The sequence below is a fragment of the Callorhinchus milii genome, unplaced genomic scaffold (genome assembly GCF_018977255.1).
Source record: "Callorhinchus milii isolate IMCB2004 unplaced genomic scaffold, IMCB_Cmil_1.0 Scaffold148, whole genome shotgun sequence".
NCBI lineage: Eukaryota > Metazoa > Chordata > Chondrichthyes > Chimaeriformes > Callorhinchidae > Callorhinchus > Callorhinchus milii.
In genome coordinates, this window is record NW_024704889.1 from 1 (window position 1) to 9,973 (window position 9,973).

Genomic DNA, 9,973 nt, shown 5'->3' on the forward strand with positions numbered 1-9,973 from the left:
GCTCGTGTACTGTCCCGCACCAGGCTTCGGGACCACATCACTCCCACCCTCGCTCGCCTCCACTGGCTCCCCATCCCCCAGAGGATTGATTTCAAGATCCTCATCCTCACCTACAAGGCCATTCACGGCCTTGCTCCCTCCTACCTCTCCAACCTACTATCCCCCTACCTACCTGCCCGTACCCTCCGTTCCTCTGGCTCCGGTCTGCTCCACGTCCCCCGCCCCAACCGCCCTACTATCGGTGGTCGGGCCTTCAGCCTCTCAGCCCCAGGCTCTGGAACTCCATCCCCCAGTGCCTTCGCCTTGCTTCCTCCCTTTCCTCCTTCAAGGCCGGTCTCAAAACCTTTCTCTTTGACCGTGCCTTCAGCTCCCCTCTCGACTCTCTTCCTCCTCCTCGCTCCCTCCCTTCCCTCCCCTCACCCTGACCATTTCCCCCCTCCTCTCTCCCTCCCTTCCCTCCCCTCACCCTGACCATTCCCTCCTGCTCGGTCATGACCCACTGTGCAGCGCCTTGGGACGTCCTCCTGACGTGAAAGGCGCTCTATAAATGGAATCTTGTTGTTGTTGTTGTTGTTTGTGTGTGCGTGTTTGTCAGTCTGTTTTCGTGTACGTTTGTTTGTGTGTTTCTGTGTGTGTATTTGTGTGTGTTTGTGTGAATGTTTATGTATGTTTGTGTGTGTATGCGTGTTTGTGCGTGCGTGTTTTTTTCTGTGTGTGTGTTTGCGTGTGGTTGTGTTTGTGTGCATATGTGTGCGCGTTTGTGTGAATGATTGACTGTTTGTGTGTGTGTTTGTGTTTGCTTGTGTGAGTTCCTGTGTGTGTTTGCGTACGTATGTGTTTGCGAGGGTGAGATTTTGGGTGTGATTGTGTATATTTCTGTGTGAGCGAGTTTGTGTGAGAGTGCTTGTGTGTTTGTTTGTCTGCATGTGTGAGTGTGTGTATTTTTGTGTGTATGTGTGTGTCTGTTTGCGCGTCTCTCTGTTTATGTGACTCTGTTTGTTTGTGTTTGTGTGTATATTTCTGTGGGTTGTGTGTTTGTGTGTATTTGTGTGTGTGAGAGTAAGTGTGTGTCTGCGGTGATGTTTTTGTCTGTCTTTTGTGTGTGTGTTTGTGTGTGTGTTTGTGTGTATGAACTCCTGCAACCTCTCCGGCATCAAACAAACTGTGAGTGACAGTGATTTACACACACTGTGTTTACTCTGATCCCTGTTATGTCTCTGTGTCTCTGATCTCCAGGTTGGACAGTAACAATCTGACAGCGGATTGTACCGAGGATCTGACCTCCGCTCTCAGCACAAACCACTCACTGACGGAGCTGCTCCTGAATAATAATAATCTGGGAGATTGTGGAGTGAAGCGACTGTGTGAGGCTCTGAGAAACCCGGAGTGTAAAATACAGAGTCTGTGGTAAGTAACGCACTGTGTCTCCAGAGTCTGAATGACTCCAATATCGCAATGTGTTTACTGGGACTGTCTGATCAGTGCGGCTGAATATTGTGACAGGAATCGGTGTGACAGTGTGAGGCCACAGCCATCGTTTACATCAAACTCTCAACGTTTGATAATGTGTGTGTGTGGGTGTGTCCTTTGCAACTATCTTCAACGACTTTAGAATGACCCGGTTCCAGTTTACGAATTGGTTGAGTTCAGTCACTATATTCAGGACAGAACAGCAGGTAATACACAAATAAATGAAACAATAAAATAATACACAAGACACAAAACGGTACCGACCGGATTCCTGTCACAGCACTGGTCGTGTCTCGCACTGCTCCGCTACCGTTCCCGAGAGATATCTAACACACCTTTGTTTAAAGACAACTGTATAACTCCACACAAAACTTGTCTTTTTTAAGAAAAACTACTCCTTATATGGTTATATCCATAATATGTTTCAATTTCAATTCTCCCTTTAACCACAAGGACCTTCCGTATCCTTGTAAGTCCTGACCTTGTGTTGCCATTGTTTTGGGTTCTGCCTTCAGTCACTGAGCTTTGCCGCCTTTGCACTTCTATTTTAGATTCTTGAACCACACTTTAACATTAACCCAAGACAACAGTTTGTATGTATGTCTGTGTGTGTGTGTGTGTGTGTGTGTGTGTCAGTGCATGTGTATGTGGGTCTGTGTGTTTTTGTGTGTGCTTTCGTAAGTGTGTTTTTGACTGTGAGCGATTGTTTGCGTGTGGATTCGTCTTTGTTTCTGTGTTTGTGTTTGTGCGTGTGTTTTTGAGTATATCTATATATATATATTGTGTGTCTCTCTGTCTGTGTGTGTTTGTTCCTGCAGAGTTTTTTGTGTCTCAGTGTGTATTTGTGTTCGACTTGTGTGACTTTGTGCTTGTGAGTGTGTGTGTGTGTCAGAGCTTTGGGACGTCCGACATGAAAGGCGACAAACAACTTGTAATCTTGTTGTTGTTGTTGTTGTTGTGTGCGTTTGTGAGTGTGTGCGATTCTGTGTGTGTTTGTGTGTGTTCCTGTGAGTGTGTGCGATTCTGTGTGTGTTTGTGTGTGTTCCTGTGAGTGTGTGCCATTGAGTGTGTGTATCCCAGAGGATCGAGTTCAAGATCCTCGTCCTCACCTTTAAGGCCGTCCATGTCCTCGCCCCCTCCTCCCCTCTCTGACCTGCTGACTCCCTACCAACCTGCCCGCTCCCTCCGTCCAGTGGGCTCTGGGCTGCTCCATGTCTCCCGCCCGACCCGCCCTCCCATCGGTGTACGGGCTTTCAGCCTCTCTGCCCCACACACTGGGACTCCATCCCACGGTCCCTTCCCCTCACTTCCTCTCTTGTCTCCTTCAAGGCCGGTCTCAAGACCCTTCTCTTCGATTGTGGCTTTGGTCTCCCTCCCACCTCTCTGCCTTCCCTCACCCCTCCCCCACCCATCCCCCACCACTCGCCACGCCTCCCCCACCCCTCGCCACCCCTTCCCCATCCCTCCCCGCCCCTCCCCCACCCCTCGCCACCCCTCCCCCATCCCTCCCCACCCCTCCCCTATGCTCAGGCCCCGACACCTGTGTTCAGGCGCTTTGGGACGTCCTGCCGACGTGAAAGGCCCTCTGTAAATGCAATTTTTATGGATGTTATTGTGTATTTGTGTGTGTGTGAGTAGGTGTGCGTGTCTGCGTGTATGTGCGTGGTTGTGTCTGTGTGCTTGCACATTTGTGTGTTTGGTTGTGTGTATGTGTATTTTATGTTTGTGTGTTTTTTCTGTCGTGTGTTTGTGTGTGTGCATTCGCGTATGTTTGTTTGTGTGAATCTATGTATGTGTATTTATGTCTGTGTTTGTGTTTAATTTTGTGTTTCTTTGTTTGTTTGTGTGTTTTTGAGTGTGTGTCTGTTTGTCTTCATGTATGTTTCTAAGTGTGTGTGTGTGATTGTGTTGTGTTTTTGTGTGTGCGTATTTGTGAGTTTGTTTTTGTATGTTTTTGTTTGTGTGTTTCTGTGTGTATTTGTGCGTGTGTTTTCGCCTGTGTGGTTATGTATGTTTGTGTATGTCTGTGTATGTGTATTTGTGTGCGTACGTGTGTGCTTTTCTGTGTGTGTGTGTGTGTGTTTACGTGTATGTTTGCGTGTGTTTGTGTGTGTGTCCGTCAGTTTGTGTTTCTGTGAGTGTGTTTGTTTGTTTTGTGTGTTTCTCTGTGTAAGCGTGTGTGTATCACTGTATGTGTCTGTATTTGTCTGTTCGACATGTTTTTGTTTGTGTGTGTTTGTGTGTGTGCTTGCATGAGTGTGTTTACGTGTGTGTCTCTGTGTGTGTACTTGTCTGTGGGTCATGTGTTTGTGTGTATGTGTGTATGTACTTATGTGTGTGTGTTTGTGTGCCATTTTGTTTATGTTTGTATGTGTGCTTGTGTGAGTGATTGTGCTTATGTTTGTGTTTGAGTGTGTGTGTTGGCGTATGTTCGATTTTGTGTGTATGATGTTTTGAGTGCTTTTGTGAGTGTGCGTGTGTTTGTGTGTTTATGTATGTACGTGTGAGTTTGTGTGTGTGTTTATTTGTGTGTGTTTGTGTTTGTGTTTATCTATGTATATCTATGTATGTCTATTTATATGTGTGTGTTTGTTTGTACATTATGTTTTTCTGTTGTGTTTGTATGTTTTTGAGTGTGTCTTTATGTGCGTTTGTATGTTTGTGGGTGTTTATGTGTGCGTGTTTGTCAGTCTGTTTTTGCGTACGTTTGTTTGTTTGTTTGTTTCTGTGTGTGTGTATTTGTGTGTGTTTGTGTGAATGTTTATGTATGTTTGTGTGTGTATGCGTGTTTGTGCGTGCGTGGGGTTTTTTCTGTGTGTGTGTTTGCGTGTGCTTGTGTTTGTGTGCATATGTGCGCTTGTGTGAATGATTGATTGTTTGTGTGTTTGTTTGTGTTTACTTGTGTGAGATTCTGTGTGTGTGTTTGCGTACGTATGTGTTTGCGTGGGTGAGTTTTTGGGGATTGTGTATGTTTCTGTGTGAGCGCGTTTGTGTGAGAGTGTTTGTGTGTTTGTTTGTCTGCGTGTGTGTGTGTGTATTTATGTGTGTATGTGTGTGTCTGTGTGTGCGTCTCTGTTTATGTGAATCTGTGTATGTTTGTGTGTATTTTTCTGTGCGTCATGTGTTTGTTTGTATTTGTGTGTGAAAGTAAGTGTGTATCTACGGCGATGATTTTGTCTGTGTTTGTGTGTATGAACCCCTGCAACCTGTCCGGCATCAAACAAACTGTGAGTGACAGTGGGTTATACCCACAGTGTTCACTCTGATCCCTGTCATGTCTCTGTGTCTCTGATCTCCAGGTTGGACAGTAACAGACTGACCGATGGCTGCACTGATGCTCTGGTCTCCGCTCTCAGTACAAACCGCTCACTGAGGTTCCTGGACCTGAGCTCTAACTCCTTCACAGACGGCTCTGTCCCCGCTCTCCGCCGCCTCATACAGACCTGCACCAGTCTGGAGAGGATCTGGTGAGTGTTTGTGTCAGTGTTTAATGTGATAAACACACAGAGAAAGGGCTGCGTATCAGAATGGGAACAGTTTGAAGGGATTTATTTATTTATTAAACTGCGACACGAACAGTTTACAGTTTGTACCATTATCCCATGGGTTTATTTCCTGTTTAATGTGTTTCAGGCTGTGGGAGAATGGGTTCAGTTCAGACGGAGAGAATCAGTTGGAGTCACTGCAGGGAATCAGACCTGGACTGTCAGTGATAGTGAGATTTTGACTGAGGCAGTGACTGTCCACACAGTCTGTGTAATATGGAATATATTCTGTGCACTGAATTGACTGATTATTAAAGATGTTCACCCTGATTCCTCTCCCATCTCTCCTCTGGGGACCGTTATTGACACACACCGCCTACAGCCGTGCGGGCGGCTGGAGAGCCCCGACCCTCAGTCACTGCTAAACTGCTGTAAGCGAACACAACTGATGCATTTTCTCTCAGATTCTCTCTCTCTCTCTCTCTCTCTCTGTGTGTCAGTCTCTCTCAGTTTATATATTTCCGTCTCCCTATTTCAGGCTCTCTCTTTCGTTGTCTCTCTTCGTCTCCGTCTCTCTCTCTGTCTCTGTCTCTCTCTGTGCCTCAGCCGTCACTGTTTGTGTGTGAGATCCTGAGAGAGAGATCAGTCCGAGTGTTCGTGTATGTCAGAAGAGAGTTTCAGACCGTGTGTCTGTGTGAGAAGGAGAGGGAAAAGTCAGTGGGTTTGCGGGAGTGGCAGTGAGCTGTCAAAGTGTGTGTCAGAGAGAATAGTTATTGTGCGTGAGAGAGAATGAGAACAGTGAGTGTGTATGTGTGTGAGAGAGCAGTCAGTGTGTGTGTGTGAGAGAGCAGACAGTGTATGTGTGTGAGAGAGCAGTCAGTGTGTGTGTGAGAGCAGTCAGTATGTGTGTGTGTTGGAGAGCAGTCAGTTTGTGTGTGTGTGTGGGAGAGCAGTCAGTGTGTGTGAGAGAGCAGTCGTATGTGTGTGAGAGCAGCCAGTGTGTGTGTGTGTGTGTGTTAGAGCAACAACAAGCAACAAGATTCCATTTATAGAGCACCTTTCACGTCAGGAGGACGTCCCAAGGCGATGTTCAGTTTGGTCAGGACCCGTGCATTGGGGGGAGATGGTCAGTGTGAGGGGAGGGAAGGGAGGGAGCGAGGAAGGGGGAAATGGTCAGGGTGAGGGGAGGCAAGGCCAGGGGCGAGGAGGGGGCAAATGGTCAGGGTGAGAGGGAGAAAGGAGGGGCCGAGGAGGCGGGAAATGGTCAGGGAGAGAGGGAGGGAAGGAAAGGAGGGGCCGAGGAGGGTGTAGAGAGTCGAGAGGGGAGCTGAAGGCACAGTCAAAGAGAAAGGTCTTGAGACTGAAGGAGGAAAGGGCGGAAGCGGCGAAGGCACTGGGGGATGGAGTTCCAGAGCCTCGGGGCTGAGAGGCTGAAGGCCACCGATGATAGGGCGGTTGATGCGGGGGATGTGGAGCAGACCGGAGCCAGAGGAACGGCGGGTAGGTAAGTAGGGGGACACTAGGTCGGAGAGGTAGGAGGGAGCGAGGCCGTGAATGGCCTTGTAGGTGAGGATGAGTATCTTGAATTGGATCTTTGGGCGATGGGGAGCCAGTGGAGGCGAGCGGGAGTAGGAGTGATGTGGTCGCGAAGCCTGGTGCGGGACAGTACATGAGCTGCAGAGTTCTGGATGAGCTGTAGTGTGGAGAGAGGTGCCGGGAACTCATCAAAATAAACATTTTGCATTGAGCCATTGCGCAAAACAACCTTGGATCGAGGTGCGGTGCTGTTTCACCGGGGTCCTGGCCGACAGTTACTCCAAATAAGAATAAGTCGCTCATTTTATGGCTGTTTCATAGAATCATAGCATTGTACAGCAGACGAGGAGTCAATTTGGCTTTTGGGTCTGTGCCAGCTCTTTCCCAGAGCTACACACTAGTTCCACTTGCCCGCTCTTACCACAACTAGTCTCACTCCCCCACTCTTACCCCAACTAATCCCACTTTCCCATTCTTACCCCAAGTAGTCCCCCTGCTGTTACCCCAAATATTTCCACTCCCCTGCTCTCAACCCAACCAGTCCCACTCACACAGCTCTTACCTACCAATATTTCCCACTCGCGCACACTGACCACAACTCCATCACCAACTCACCGGCTTCCCATTACACAGAGGATACAGTTCAATATCCTGGTCCTCACCTGCAAAGCCCTCCATGGCTTGCCCCCCCCCCCCCACCCCCCCCACCTCTGTGACTTAACCCCCTACCAACCTGTACACTCCCTCCGCTCCAGCAGGCTCCAGCCTGCTTCACGTGCCCCGCCTCGCCCGCCCCATCAATGGCGGTTTGTCCTGCAGCTCCGTCCTACAGTGCCTCCGCCTCAATCGTCCCCTCCTCACCTCCTTCAAGGTACATCTCAAGACACTCCTCTTCGACCGACGGCGCTTTTGGTCACCCTCCTACCCCCACCTCTCAACCCTCCACTCCTTCGTGATCACAACGCCCAGCTCGGGTCCAAATTCCCGACTATCGGTCTCTCTCTCTCTCTCTCTCTCAGTCTGTCTCTTTCAGTCTCTCTCTATTTGTCTCCATCCCTCGGGGCCAAATCCCTGACTGTGCAGTGCCTTGGGACGTCTTCCTGATGTGAAACTCAGGCGCAGTAGAAAATGTTTGTTGTTGTTGTTGCGTTTTCTGAGCAAAACGTGGCAGCCGATGGCGCCCAGCGACGCCCCCACAAACAGCCGTGGGTTGAAGTGACCTATTATTATTATTATTATTATTCCGAAGGGATTATTACCCCCGGAAAGTGATCTGATGATTCCATTTTGAAGATGGAGAAAGATGCTAAGATCCGGGGATGTTGAGCTGAGCTCCTCCCCTCCACCCGCGCACCCCGAGGGCTCAGCAGGTTAAACACACCTTTATAATAATAATAATAATAATAATCCTTGCATTTGATACAGCGCTTTTCACGTCGGGAGGACGTCCCAAAGTGCTTCACTTGGAAAGAGAAGTGACTGTATATTTGTGGGCGAACGGGGCAGCCCATTGCGTACAGCGATGTCCCACAAACAGTCGTGGATTGAAAATGACCGATTTATTATTGTTTTTTGTTTTTTTCGGAGGGATTATTATTAGGCTCTGTGTGGAGGTCCCGGTGGCGGTCGCAGCCACACGGGGAGCGGCGGAGGGAGTGCAGCCACACGGGGAGAGGCGGGACGGAGTGGAGCCACACGGGGAGCGGCGGGAGGGAGTGCAGCCACACGGGGAGCGGCGGGAGGGAGTACAGCCCACGGGGAGCAGCGGGAGGGAGTGCAGCCACACGGGGAGCGGCTGGAGGGAGTGCAGCCACACGGGGAGCGGCGGGTGGGAGTGCAGCCACGCGCGGAGCGGCGGGATGGAGTGCAGCCGCAGCCGCACCGGGAGCGGCGGGAGGGAGTGCAGCCGCACGGGGAGCGGCGGGAGGGAGTGCAGCCGCACGGGGAGCGGCGGGAGGGAGTGCAGCCGCACGGGGAGCGGCGGGAGGGAGTGCAGCCACACGGGGAGCGGCGGGAGGGAGTGCAGCCACACGGGGAGCGGCGGGAGGGAATGCAGCCGCACGGGGAGAGGCGGGAGGGAGTGCAGCCGCGCGCGGAGCGGCGGAGGGAGTGCAGCCACACGGGGAGCGGCGGGAGGGTTGGACCTGTTGGGTTGGCTGCCCCAGTCCCAGCCTGTGGGATAATGCCATCCACCTGACCTCTCGGTCCAGGTCCCCGCGTGCGAACTGTGGCTGCCGCTTTGACCCGAGCCCCTCCCTCCCTCCTCTCTACCCCCAAACCCTCCTCCGTCTGCATCTCTCCCGCTCTCTCCTCCTCTCTCTCCGTCCCTCTCCTCTTCTATCCCCACTTGACCCTCCCGCAATCTCCCTCTGTTCCAGTCTGGGAATCCTCCGCCGGGATCACCGCGGCACACGGCGTTGGCTGTCCAGCAGCAGCCACACCCACTGCCCCATTCCCCACCACACTCGCCAGCCACCCCGGAAACAGACCCGGGGAGTCAACCTCTCCTCCCTTATCCCGATTTCCCCCACCCCTGCCTCACAACCTGGACCTCCCTCCCCTCCCACACACCCTTCTGTCAACCGCTCCCTCCACATCGGACTACAAAATGTCCGCTCCCTCTATAGCAAGGCCCTGGTCATCAACGATCTCATCCTTGATGAGAGTATTGACATCATGGCCTTAACGGAAACCTGGCTCACCCCAGGTGACACCTTCCGCCTCACGGAGGTCACATCACCCGGCTACACCTCCTCCCATCATCCCTCGCCCCAACCGCCGTGGCGGTGGTGTAGCCCTTATCTCAAGGACACCACTGGCCCCATTCCCCTATGCCTCTGGCTCTTTCCCCTCTTTCGAGCACCTCGCACTCTCCACCCCTCCTTCTCTCGTTCAGAATCCTCCTCCTCTACCGGCCCCTAAAAACCTCTCCCACCTTCATCTCCGATATTTCAACACTCCTTACATCTCTCTGTCTCTGCTCTGATCGCCCCATCATTCTGGGCGACTTTAACCTGCACTTCACCCCCTCCTGCTCCATCTCCTCAGATTCTCTTCCCTGCTCTCCTCGCTCAACCTCTCCCTCCACAACAACTCCCCCACTCACAGTCACGGCCACCCACTCGCCTTGGTGATCACCCGGGCCTCAGTGTCTCGGATGTCACCATCACCGACAAGGCCATCTCCGACCACCACTTCATCTCCTTCACCACCTCCATCACCCTCCCCACCTCCACCAGGCCCACCACCAGCTTCTACCGCCCCTGGAAGAAGTTACCCCCACAATCCCTAATCGCTGCCTTGGAGTCCTCTGAACTCCTCTCCCTTTGGCATTCAACCCTCACTGACCCCTCTTCTCCTCTCACCCTCCTCCACAACACCCTCTCCTCCACACTCGATACTGTTGCCCCCATCACCTCCCGTACTGTCTCCTGCTCCCGCTCCTCCCCCTGGTACACCACCCACCTCCGCTCACTGAAGAG

At 51.6% G+C, this 9,973-nt stretch overlaps 1 long non-coding RNA gene across 1 annotated transcript; it reads left to right on the plus strand.

Annotated features, from left to right (window-relative positions):
- Positions 1-1,377: 1,377 nt before the first annotated feature.
- Positions 1,378-5,246, plus strand: LOC121851810. Its single transcript, XR_006085984.1, has 3 exons — positions 1,378-1,407; positions 4,770-4,937; positions 5,104-5,246. It is a non-coding gene; the product is annotated as an uncharacterized LOC121851810 (long non-coding RNA).
- The last annotated feature ends 4,727 nt before the right edge of the window (positions 5,247-9,973 follow it).